Source organism: Chinchilla lanigera, unplaced genomic scaffold, assembly GCF_000276665.1.
Source record: "Chinchilla lanigera isolate Chin_1 unplaced genomic scaffold, ChiLan1.0 scaffold00067, whole genome shotgun sequence".
NCBI lineage: Eukaryota > Metazoa > Chordata > Mammalia > Rodentia > Chinchillidae > Chinchilla > Chinchilla lanigera.
Window position 1 is genome coordinate 3022089 of NW_004955468.1, and position 13116 is coordinate 3035204.

Genomic DNA, 13116 nt, shown 5'->3' on the forward strand with positions numbered 1-13116 from the left:
ATGACTGACCCCTTGTCCTCCGACCTACCTCACTGACTTCTGGCCTGTGGTCAGAACCCCCAGAGAAGCCTAGGAAATGCTGTGGTGCTCCCGCTGTGGCCTGGCCTGCACCCTGCTCTGGCTGGCAGAGAAGTCACGTGCAACCTCAGGGCTGGGTGTGGTGGGGAGGGGGCTTTGGACAGAGCTGGGGGCCTGGCCGCACCTGGGGTTTGGGAAAGGATTGGCCAGGCAGATAGGGAAGACATTCCAGGTGGCAGAAGGTGTGAGACAAAAGGACAGAAGCAGGAGCTGGCAGAATGTAGCCCCCGCCCCCATAAACCCAGGAAGTTATTGCAGGAGCTCCTCATAATACAGGGCAGGAAGCAACCAAGGCAGAGCCTAACCCCACCAGGAGCAGAGTGTAGGTCCAACTCCCGATCTTAACAAGGCTCACTCAGCAGAGGCTGCCTGAATTGCATGAACCAAGAAGATCCCAGGATTCTCCAGTATTCTGTAGATAGATCTGTCCTGTACACTCGACACATGGCCTGTTCTTATTCAGACTCATGCACCTCGGTTCAGCATTGCCTTCTCTTGGTCATTCATTTCCCTCAACAAACACTGGTAGACCACCAAGAACTTCCCAGGTCAAGGATGAAGCAGACATTCTCCTTGCACTCATGGAGCTAATAATGCAAAAGGAAGACAGGTGGGAGCCATTAAGTGAGGCTAACTGCGAGGCCGTTTCACAGAGCGAGAACTGGCAACCAAGCGTAACCCGGTAGTGACCTGGAGCCACTTCAGGAGGGTTTCTTTGGGGAGGAGACAGTAGGGCCAAAACCTGACCTGGGAAAGGGCCGGCCCAGGGCAGACCCAGGGGCAGCCTCAGCTGCAAAGTCCCAGTGGCAGGGCCTGGCTGCTTGAGGGACAGAATGAAGTTATCACAGCCCAAGAGAGGGACAGAGTGATGCTCATGGGGGAGGGGAGGGTGACCAGGACCTGACAAGATGCAGGGGGTTAGAAAGCCTTGGGGGCTACACCCTGTTTGCAGTCTAAGCTGCTGAGGGTGGGAGCCACAGAAGGAGGTACCTGTCCTTGCCAGTGGCTGGCGTGGGGATGGGCATCTAGGTCCTGCGGGGAGCCAGGGGCCAGGTCTCTTGCTGGAGGGGGAATGTTAAGTGCGTAGGATGTGGGTGGTGGGCAGGCCCCGAGACTGCTGCTCTTGGCCTGGCTCTGGCGTGGGCTGGGCGTGCGGCCGCGGGGGAGCTATGTGCGAGCACGTCCAGGGCCGCCCGCCTGCCACCCCAGAGACAGCAGCGGGAGGCAGACTTGCTTCTTGGGGCCTGGCTCTCAGGTGGTAGAGGTGAGCCAGGAGGACGAGGCAGGTCACAGCGTGGCACAGACCTTCCAGGGCCCTGAAGCCAGCCCAGAGGCCTTTATTCATTCAGGCAACCACTGTACAGGCAGAGGCCTACTGTGTAGCTGAGGCAGCCCCCAAGCCAGGGGGCATTTAGCCAGGCAGATCAACAGGAGATGAGCAACTGTGTCTGGTCCAAGGGCCAACCCTTTCTCTAGCACAGCCAGGGCCACCTACAGCCCCAGCCTGGCCTGGCCAGGGTCAGCAGGATGCGAAATGCTATTCTCCCCTTCAAGTGTGCATTTCCTGAGTGACTCTGGGATACCTTGGGCAGTGTTCTGGCACCAAAGACAGAAGTTGGCATGACGAGGTTCGAGGGCTTGGTCCTGGTCTCAGACTTCCTGGAAGTGCCAGAAGGTGGACTTCTGGATGCTGAGTGGCTGACTGTGAGGGAGGCCAGCAAGCACCGAGAATTCCCCAGGGAGGCAGAGTAGGGTGTTCATGTGGGTGAGTCTACATGTGGAGGGGCGCAGGCGGGCCCATCGTCCATGCTGGCTGCTGGAGGCAGGAAGGCCTGTGCACGTCTGTGTCTGCGTGTGCACACGTGCACTGCCAGAGCATGTGAGTTTATGTATTTGCACGTGTGTGTACATGTCTGAGTGTGCTAGTGTGACTGTATATGTCCATGACTACAAGGGTGAGTTGCCGGGTGGCTGTGTGCACATAACTCTTTCTGGCTTACGTTGCTGTGGCTGGGGCTTCAAGCTGAGCCCTGCAGCCTGTGTTCCTGCCCGCCCCCCCCGCATCCCCCCTACAGCAAGTGTTGACTCAGGGAGGGGCAGCAGCTGAGTTCAGGATTTCCTGGTCAGGCAGAAGTGGTATCTTGAAAAGAGAACAATTATGTCTAAAGTGGACCCTGTGCATCTGGACTGGGGAGTGGTCCGTGGCGCCCAAGTGGAGATTGCCATAGGCAAATGCTGAGCCCTGATTGGTTGTCAAAGGCAGCCACAGAAAGCCTTTGCTCCTCAGCAGGCCTATGGGACATGTCCTAGAGCCTTTCCTCAAAATTCCTTTCACAGGCTGGGGATTCTGGACCCGGATACCTTCTTTACTGCTGCGGAGGTAGGGACAGTATTCTCTACTCAGAAGGCACTGCATGTGCACAGAAAGGCTGCAAACACACCCAGGCATGGGTTATTCCAGCCTTCCCCTGGCTAGGCAGCTGCAGGGTTAAGGCTTTGGCCCCACCCCCATGAAAATGAAACTGAGAAGAAGCTGGTGGCTTGTGGATTAAAGGGTCAATGAAAAGCCCCAAGGGAGTTCTGCCATATGTGGGGACTGTCCAGAAGCACTGCCTGGCTCAGGGGTGGAGCTCAGGAGATGTGCAACATGTCTGGCTATACCCACCTGTTCAGTCAACATCTGAGCCATTACCAGGTCCCCTGGTGGCACCACTGTCTCCTTCTGAGAGGCTTTAGGGTACAGAGGTAGAAGCCACTATCTGTGGCTTTATCCAGGGTACAGAGATAGAAGCCACTCTCTGTGCAAACACCGAGCCTCCCTCCAGGTCTTAGGTCAGGCTGAGGGCAAGGTTGCCTGGGGCCAGGAGCCTAAAGAGGGGCCAAATCCAGAAAGTGTGGGCAGTGGTATGGTCACTGTGTCCATGTCCTGGTGCTCCTCCATCTCTAGTGCAGTCTTCTCCAGCCTGGCAGGGGGGGCTTAATTTGCGGGACGGTGTGAGCGAGGATTTGTAGCCTCAAACTGCTCTGTCACTCTGTCACTCTCCTGGGAGCACCTGACTCAGCCCATCTTAGGAGGTGGGAGGAATACAAGCCCAGTGGCACTAAGAGGTACTGTCCCTGAACAAGGTTGGTACAAGCCACAGCCCCATGGGGTCCTTGGAGCACCTGTAGCTCAGTCTGTGAGCTCAGGTTTAGGATGCCTGTCTCTTGTAGATACCATACCTAACCTGGATCTTGCCACCAAGCCTGTCCCCCTGCCAGTAAAACAGGCATCACCCTGACTTCTAGCATCACTATGACTCTTCTTCTGAACAAGGTCCTAAAAGCTAGGTTGTGGGAGGCAAGCACGTTTTGCCTGCCTTAGTAACCCCAGGACCCTGGTATATGCCCTTCCCAGTTGGGGAAGGAAATGTCTAAACCCCAGGGAGCTGCAGAGTCAGTGCCTTCTGAAGCTCTTGAGGCCCCTCTTATGTAGGAAGGCAGTGGGGGGTGGTGACTGGGCTCCAGGCTCTGGCCCACACCACACCAAGCAACTGGAGCAGAGTGAGCCGTTAATAATTAACCCTGAGCCTGGGCCTTGACCTCAGGGGCCTCTGAGTAAACAGGCCTTTCTGGCCAAGCATCCACAGCCTGCCGGAGCCCGCTGGGCCCCTCCAAGCCTCTCTGCCCCTTGACCTCTTGTGCTCCTGGTCTAGCCCTCCTCCCCCTCCTCAGTTGCTGAGCTGAAGCAGTGGCCTCTCTTGACATTCATCCTGGATCTGCTTGCCACCCAGTCCCAGCCCTGAACCCAGGCCTGTTCCCACTGCACTCTTCTCCCTATTTGATGTGATCTCCTTCTTTTTGAGCTGGGGTTTGCCAGTGGGAGTGATTTAAGGTCTGCAGTGATGAACCTTGCAGCTTGGACAAGGCTTGATGTGATTCTTGTGGATGCTGACACTGGGGGCTTCCTGTGGCATCAGCAGCATCCCAGGATGAAGAGACCGACTTTCAAGAGTAGGCCAGGAAGGTGGTCCCAATGTGCAACTCTGTCTGCACTGAGGGGCCTGTGTGCTTGGTCAGAACCCACTGTTAGAAGGCCTGTGTGTTCTACTTCTGACTCTGGCCCAACTGATTATGCAACCCCTGACCAGTGCCCTGACTCTCTGGGTCTCAGTTTCCCCATTTGTAAAGTAAAAGAATTCTACACTCCGCACTGATTTGCAGTGAGAGAAGGAGAGCCTAAGTCCCACCCCACCCAATGCGGAGACACCGGGGTGGACCCCCTGAGGTCCTGGCTGCCCACCACTTACATCCTTCTTCTGGGGCAGCCCCTGGCATGGCTTTGGAAAACCAACCCTCTCCCAGGCCACATAGTTCAGGCAGGGATGTCTAAGCCCTGGGTTTGGGACATGGCTCATGTACTCTGGGCCTGGCCAATGGGTATCAGCCCTGAGATTTTTGCTGGAAATACTGACAAGGATTGTTTGCTTTTCCTTGGGTGGCAAAGCAGCAGAGTGAAAGCCTAGCAACTTTCTTGCTGAGACTCTCTCTGGAAAGTAAGAAGGAAATGGGAACCGGAGCCGGGAGATGGACATAGAGTTAGACAACTAAGGCCCAGCTATGCCTGAACCAGTACCACGTGGATTTTTTCTATTGCCAAGAAGCAATGAGTTCCTTTTCTGTTCAAATCAGTGCCCACTGGGTCGCCTCCCTGCTTTGCACATTCTCATACCCAACTCAGACCACGCAGAGGCAGACACAACAAATGCAGAGGCCACACCGCCCAATATCTGCACGGAAAATGTGTACGAAGAACACAGGCGGTGCAGAGACTCACCTGGCTGCATGAGGGAAGAACTGGTGACCACAGGGGAAGGGCTGGGCCAGGCGAGATAGTGACAGGAAGAGAACTTGGGTTGGTAACTTGGGCCTTTGGGAGACACTGTGTGTTCTGAGTAAGGGGACGATGAGCAAATGGTGGGTGAGGCTGGCAGGCTGAAGCTCACTGACCAGGGGACAGATGTGAATGTTTGCACACACACACACATGCACACGCGCACGCACACACACAGACACATACACTGAGCTTTGTAACCCACACTGGGGGTGCTTTGAGTTGTTTCCCGTTGCAGAGGCCTGAAGCTAGATCCGCCTCTGCTCAGCAGGGCCCTCCCACTCCTGGGACTGTGTGGTCCCTGGGAGCCAAGGATTGCCTTCTCTGCTTCACTGCCACGTAGGAAGGTCATCTGGGCCTTCCACAGGAGCAGAGACCCAGGCTCACTGTGACTCCTGGGTGGCCGTGGAGGGCAGGCTCTGTGAGGCCGGGCTCAGGCAGAGACCTGTTCTGGTGCCCAGGCTGCCTACCCTGGTAGTGGATGGTCCTAGAGGTAAATGGCTTCAGAAACACTGCACACCCATGTGCACATGCGGACATGCACACACAGGCATAGAAACACCGCTCACAGCTGCAGCTGTCTTGTGTGAGCCCCAGTAGAAGTGTGGGGGCCTCTGTGTGGCAGAGGGCAAGGGATACAAACAGGCAGGGCTAGAGGCAGCCCTTGGCCCTCCTGGGAATGCCCCACCCCACAGTTCCAGCCTGGCTCCTACCCAATTCCCCGGGCTCTGGCCCGGGACAGGCTCTCTGCCAGCAGCAGGAGCAGCTGGAGGGAGTGTCTGGAGACTTCCCTGGGGTCTCTGCTGTGTCTGCTTCCCTCTCCCTAGGCTGCTCCTTTGATGCTGGCTTTTTCTTCCTTCTCTCTTCCTTGCCTTTTTCTCTATTGATCCCATCTTCTGGCTCCCTGAGGGGGCAGCCCAGGAGAGGCCCAAGGCTCAGTTCCCTCACTGGGTGACTAGGCCCAGCCCTCATCTTTCTGCTGTCCCCTGTCCCGCTTCCAGAGCCAACCTGCCCTTTGTCCTGGAGCACAGCACCCCAGGGGCTGCTGGCCTGGCCTCCGCCCTCAGCCTCTGTAGCTCCTCCCAGAGTCTGGCCAGCAAGTTGGGCCTTGGAGAGGTCATAGAGCCAGGACATATGACCTGGCCCCAGGCAGAACCCTCACCCCAGGCCCAGCACCAGAGCCCTGCCATCCAGGCCCTGTCTGTCCTCTAAACTCCTTGGAGATCCGGACATGGTCTCTTCATTGGGCTGCTTTGGAAAAACTGATCCCAGCTCAGAGCAGGAGACAGGTAGTGCAGGATGTGAAGGCCTCATTGGAACTGGTGCAAGGTGGGGTGAAGGTACTGTGCCCTGTCATCCCCCTGAAAGTTAGGTTCAAGGAAGACCCTGCCTGGGAGGTGGGAAAGAGAACCTGGGACCATTTGATGGCTGGCACTGTTGCCCGGTGGGAGCAGACACGAGGGACGAGGTGTGGAGGAGGAGCAGTCACTGCCCGGGCCAGCTCCTCCTACACTGTCACTGTCAGCTACCATAGCTAGGCGAGAGTCTGTGGGTTCCACCACCAGGGTCCCCAACTGGGCTGGACAAAAAGAGGGAGAGACTCAAAGCAGCCGACTCTCTGTCCCATCAAGCACCTGGAAGAAGCCTTGTTCTCACTATGCTTGTTAGGCCAGAAGTCACGTGGTTAGGGCCAGCCTTACCACTCCTGGAAGACACTACCTGCCAAGAGATGCCAACTTCACATCCCGGAATCCAGGGAGAGGGAAGGCTTCTGATCACCAATGAATGGGATGGTATTGAAGTTAGGACCCTAAAAAGAAGCCCTCAACCTGGGCATGGTGGCATGTGCCTGTCAGCCTAACATTTGGAGAAGCTGAGGCAGGAGGATCACAAATTCAAGCCCAACCTTGGCAACTTAGTAGGACCCTGTCTCAAAATGAAAAATTAAAAAGGGGACTGGGGATGTTGCTCACTGCAAAGGCCCTGGGTTCAGTCCCCAGGGCCCAGGGCTACTAGCTGCTATGACAGATGACTTTGGGCAATGTCATCTCATGGGTGTGCAGAAGGCACAGCCATCAGGATGATGTCAGGCTGCCTGCGTAAGCATCTGCTCTAGTGTCTGACTAGTACTTTCCTGCCACCAAGCCTCAGCTGATATCTGGGAGAGATTCACTTCCTAGGCTGTGAGCATTCAAAGGCAGTCACATAGGGATGAGTCCAGCCTGCTGCCTGGCAGTCACCTAACTCTGGCATAGGTGCTGGCCTTGTTCAGGTCAGCAGGGTGGTGAGGGCTAGAGGATCCAGGTCATGTCTATAGACCTGGGCAGGGCCTTCTGGTGGCCAAACAGAATAATCATGACAGAATTTCCCCACTTTTTCCAGTCCCCAGGGTCCTCAAGGCACCCATGTGCACTTACACACACACACACACACACACACACACACACACACACCACCTGGCTTGACTGCTAGAGAAGATCTGACCACCTGCTGGAAAACCAAGAGCTGCCTCTTCAAAATAATGATTAAAAATTAGCGTTGATTATTCAAACTGAAACTCCCCAAACTCCTCTCTGGGGTATTCAGCTCCTCTGGAGTCCGTGGGTGAAAAGCTCTTACCATAGTGGAAAAAATATTCTGCCGAAACAGAAGTCTTCCTCAATTTAGCTGAGTCATTTTCTTGTGGTTAAGGAAGTCCGGGTCACCTCTGGCCCTTCCCCTAATGCCCACGGTCCAGCCAACTTGGGGCCCTCCGGTGTGCCTCCCTTCCTGATACGAGAGATGTCTTCCCCTAGCTCACTGCCATGTCTTCCCAGCAGAGCCCCTGACCCATAGACAGCTGACTGTTTCTAGACTCTTCCCACAGTTGCTTCCTGCTCCCAGGTGGGAGTACAGAGCTCTGGACAGCCGGTACCAGAGGCATGTCCAGAGCACGCCACAGGATGGAGAGGAGAAGAACCAGAATAGACCTGGGCAGATCTGAGCGTTTTCCACAGGTCTCTGCCTGTGCCTCCTGCAGGGTACAGAGGCCCCTCTGGGTTGACCCAGTACCTCTGCGTCCCTAGCTTGGACAGCTCTTAGCGCATGGCAGGCACCAGGACTCCACTCCTTCAGGGTTCAGCAGCCTGGAGACCCCAATAAGGGCTAGCAGCTCAACACTCCTGAGGGTGGGGCAGGAAGGAGTAGTCACAGCAGCCAGGAATGGGGCCTCAGTCTCATCCCAGATCCCAGAAGCCCTCGCGCATGAACTGAGACACCGGGCCTAGATGTGGCAGGTTCCTGTCCAAGCAGTGCTCCTAGTTCATGGGAGGCTGGTGCTGGTGGCTGCCCCTGCCTGGCCTCAAGCTGCCATGCCTCCTTGGAAAGCCCTTAGGAAGCTGGAGAAATGATGTGAGCCATCCAACTGGATGCCATGTGGAGGCCTTGAATGTACCAAGCTGCAGGGAGGAGAACTGGTTCTGTGGGTGGTGGGCACTTAGAGGATGGCTGGGCCATGTACCAGAAACCAGTGACCTCCAGGGAAGGGCCTACCCATTCCAGTCCCCCACCTGAGTCCTGGGTTTCCTACTTGGGCTCTTCCTCTGCGCAGGCCTGGTAAGAGACCAGGCTGTCTTGGTTGACAACAATCATGTGTTGTCTGGTGCTGCTTCTAGCCTGAGGAATGAGGGTGTTGATTCCCCTTGTCCAGGACTGCTGGGAAAATGCAAGGGATGGAAGAATCAGAGAAGAGCAGGAGGCCAAGTCTCAGGGTATGTGGGGAAACAAAAGTACTCATGGATTGAGGGGACTGAAGGACCCCATGCTTTGCTTATAGGATCTCACAGTGGTCAGACCTAGCAGCACAGCAACAAGGGACAGGGGCATGTTCTGGATCTGTGAGCCAGTCCACCTTGTGGAGCTCTCCATGGCCCACAGTGCTAAGGATGGAAGCCACCTGCCTGACACTACCTAGGTCCCCAGAAGTCCCCCCAGAGAGTCTGTGAGGCTAAGAGCAGGCAACAGCATTGTTGGGACCTGTATGTGACCCCAAACCAGGTGGATCAGGGCCATGGTGGGCAGATGCCAGGAGGCCACCTCCCCAGAGGGTCCCTGTAACCCATCTCTATGCCCAGCTGGCATCTCCTTACCCTGCCCGGGGGCTGTGTCACCCAGAGACTCCGAGTCATCCCACACCCACTTGGACTTGGTCCTGGCAGCCAATGTTTGGGAAATTAGGTGAGGGGGGCCTGGGACGAGGGTGAAGACCAGGAACAATTTAAGTCTAAAAGTCATCCTGAAAACTTCAACATATTTTTTATTTTTCAAAACAAAAGCTGTAAACGCTGGGTGTGGGGGGGCTGCTGAACCTAGTTTTGTGGGAAATGAGTCAGACAGCCATAAAATGTGTTTTTCTGAGCCGAGGGGATTATTTTACATCTTGTGGCATGAAGACACTGAGAGGAAGCCATCTTCTGGATCCCTGGTGGGGCTCTGGCTCTTATGGGCTGGGCCTCAGCGTCACCCACCTTCGTAGGGCGGAACAGGGAGGCTCTTATCCCAGAACAGATGACTTCTGTGGCTTCTTCTCACCTCCCGAGGCCTCTCCCCTTATCCTCCCTGACTCACCTCCCATTCTTCGCTCTGTGTGTGTGTGTGTATGTGTGTGTGTGTGTGTGTGTGTGTGTGTGTGTGTGTGTATGTGTATGTTACTGAAGATTGAATCCAGGCCCTTTACCCTGAGCTACATCCCCAGCCCTTTCTTATTTTTTAATTGTGAGACAGAGACTCACTAAGTTGCCCAGGCTAGGCCCAGACTTGCAATCCTCCTGCCTCAGCATCACGGAGTGCTAGGATTACAGGTGTGCTCCGTGGAATTCTTTCAGGCAGGAGTTAGGCTATGAAGGATTGTAGATTCACCACTTACACCTCTGCATCTGATGCACAGAATGATGGTTGCCGACGGGAGCTGCAGATGGCGTGAGACGAGAGTTGAGAATGCATCTGCACACCTTTGGGCTCAGTACAACTATTTGCTCCCACCGTTGAGAGGCATCCTTGAATTATCTCTAAGTGAGGGGCTCAAGGGCCGGCCAGGTTCTTTGGAGGCCCTTGGGCCAGAAGTGTAGAGGTTTTCTCCTGACCTCCCTGTTGTCAGCATCCTTTTTCCTGAGCGGCACCTTCCCCTAGTTCTGGTCCCAGGGAACAGGAGGCTGAACCTGAACTCCAGAGACTGGAGGTCTCTGTGAGTCAAGGAGTTCCAGGTGCCCATAGAGATAGGACCCTGTGGCTGCAGAGGCCTCAGGTTACAGTTCCTAATCCCTCCTCTCCCACAAGGCAGGTGTTCTAGCAGCAGTAGCAAGGGGCTCTGCCTGGACACCTACGATGTCTCGTCCGTTGCCACAGATCTTCCCCTGGTCCTGCTTCCATGGCCTAGAATCACAGATCCCATGTACACCCTGGGGCTCAAAGGTGTTCCACATTGCCTGTAGTGAAAGACTTTCAGTAGACTGAGGCAGGGCAGAATCTGGGACACATCCAGATCACATTGGCTGATTCCAGAAACCCACCACCTTCTCCCCTGCAGTGGTGGACTCACTTTTCCTTTCGAAGCAGTGGTAAAGAAGTCACCCTGAGTCATCCCCTCTCTCTCTCTAGGGCCTCTACTTCTTCCTGGAACAAAGGACAGACACAATGGACACCAATTGTCTTGACTGCCTCGGGATATATTTCTTCCCTTCCAGATAATGCATGGAATTTTCTTAGGGAAGCTTGCATCCCTACACTCATTCCACCCCAAAACTTTGGGGGGAGGGTAGGGAGAATATGATTCAGGATTGGCCAGTCAGCATCCTCCATTCTCCTGGATACAGTTCAATGATGAACCTAAGGTACAGCCAAGCCCAATTCCAGGAATTTTAATGAAATTATTCTGAAAAATTAGAGCTCTCTTCTGAGCTGCTGGATGTCTATTTGGAAGACTTGAAGTACTGAGAACCCCACCCATATATTCAACCCTGCACAAAGGCTGGTACAACCAGGAGATGGAGTGAGAAGGGATTCCAGATGGCATCTGGATCCAGCCATACCTGAAGACACATCCTGTCATGCTCTTTTTTTCTTATTATACTAGATTCTATGTCTGAGTCCCTAACACAGAAACGGGAGATCTGGTGAGATGTATGGGTGTCATTTGGCCATTTCTGCTTAGACAACTCAGGTTGGGATTCAGTGAGCATTTGTAAGCCAATTACTTAGAGCTAGGCCAGCATGGAGCAAGGGACTGTGTCAGGCGAACTATCATCTAGCTGGATTTATCAACCGCGGGAACCTGGGTATATGGGTAAGAATAGAGTCAGGAGCAACCCACACTGCATGTAGCTCCTCACAAAGACCTCCCCTAGGGGGGGAATCTGGGAGCAGACTTCAAGATGTTTCAGTTACCAAATTTACAAAAAGAACCAGCTGAACGTTCTTTTGCCTTTATCTTTCTAAGAGGCACCTTGTTATGTCCAGGGCTCCAGTGAGTTGTGCAGAACTAGTTAAATTTCTCAGACATCAACATTTCCAAGACTGGAGTGTAAGCTCCATGAGGACAGAAGTTTAATCTACTGTGGTTTATTGTGATGTCCCTGGAGCTGAGAAGACCACAGGGGACTCCGTAAACACTTGGTAAACGAAAGAAAAGACTGGATCCCCACATTTCCTTGCTCAATAGTCTGCGACGGCTCCTCACTGCAGTGAAAACATATTAAAGCTAGACATCTCGCTCTGCCCTCGAAGTAGAGTGACTGTGTCATTTATGGAACGAGTAGGGACACATTTTGCAGGTCAAAGGGGAAGTGGCAAACTGTTGGACTGGAATAGCAGGAGTAAACCAGAACTGTCCCAGGCGAACCAAGAGGCATGGCCACCCCACCACCTGCAGCGCCCCAGGGGACTGTCTTCCGATCTCCGGCCTCATTTTCTGCCCTTCCCCCTCATCTGGCCACGTGAAACAGCCGCTGGAATTTTGCTCTGTCTGTTTTTCTACGTGGAAAAGTCCTTTGAGCGGCTGCGTCCCTCTTGTCACGTCGGTCTCCATTGAACCTTGCCTGATTGGAAGAGCCCTTCTCTGGAGACCTAGCCCCTCCCAGACAATGTCTACCATGACATAGTATTTTGTGCTCCTCCTCACCCTCAACCCTGTGCCTGAGCCCCCACACACGTATCGGGGGAGAGAACGCCAAATTGTAGAATACAGTTCCAAGCATCTGTCACTCTCCCGGTAGCTGCTTGGATTTCTCTAAAGGGAAAGTGAAGTGAAGCAAACTTCAGCTGGGGAGGGTGGTGCGGAGCAGAGAAGGCAAGAAAAGGGAAGAAGAAGCCAGTGACTGGCAGGCAACCTAAAAGAGAGTTCTTCCTGGAACTGTGCTCAGCATTGAGCCTAGCAAGTCCACCCCAGAAATCAGATGCACTTTAACCTCAGTCTCTCTGATGTTTCTTTTGAGAGGAGTTTGGAACCTGAAGTTGAAAGGAGATTGTAAAGCACTCTCCCTCCCACCCCCAGGCTAGAATTCCTAGCAGACAGACTCAGGGACTGTACAACCAGACAGAAGACACCAGGTTTGCCTAATTACCTCTGTCCTCGCTGATACTGGGGCTCCATAAAATTTTCATGGCTGTGTCTGTCATTGGTTCTGGCTTGCCGCGCGCTGACATACATATGTTTGTTTATAGAACACAGACGGCAGCCGCACCTTCATGAGGGCCCTAAGAGCACCCCTTTAGCTGCTGCAATGGACTGGCTTCCCCCCAGAATTCCCAGACAGAGTTGCTTCTCTGGATTCTTTAAAGGAAAACAAACAAACAAATAAAAAAAAAAATTAAAAACCTTAAACAAACAAAACATCTCTGAGAACTGGTGATTACTCAGGGATCTGGTGAAACATCAAACTCCTCCTATCTCATCTAATAAAGAGATGTTAATAAAGGGATCATGTAGAGAGATATGACCAGAGTTAAGAGAATCAAAAGAGGGTATTGAGGGCCCCAGAAATTAGCTCCAACAGATTTTTTTTTTTTTTTTTGGTTTTTCTCCCGTACCGGGAACCGAACTCACGACCTTGCGCTTGCCAGGCAGGCGCTTTTTGCCGCTGAGCTAAATCCCCAGCCCCTGCTCCAGCAGATATTGTCACCACCATCTGTGA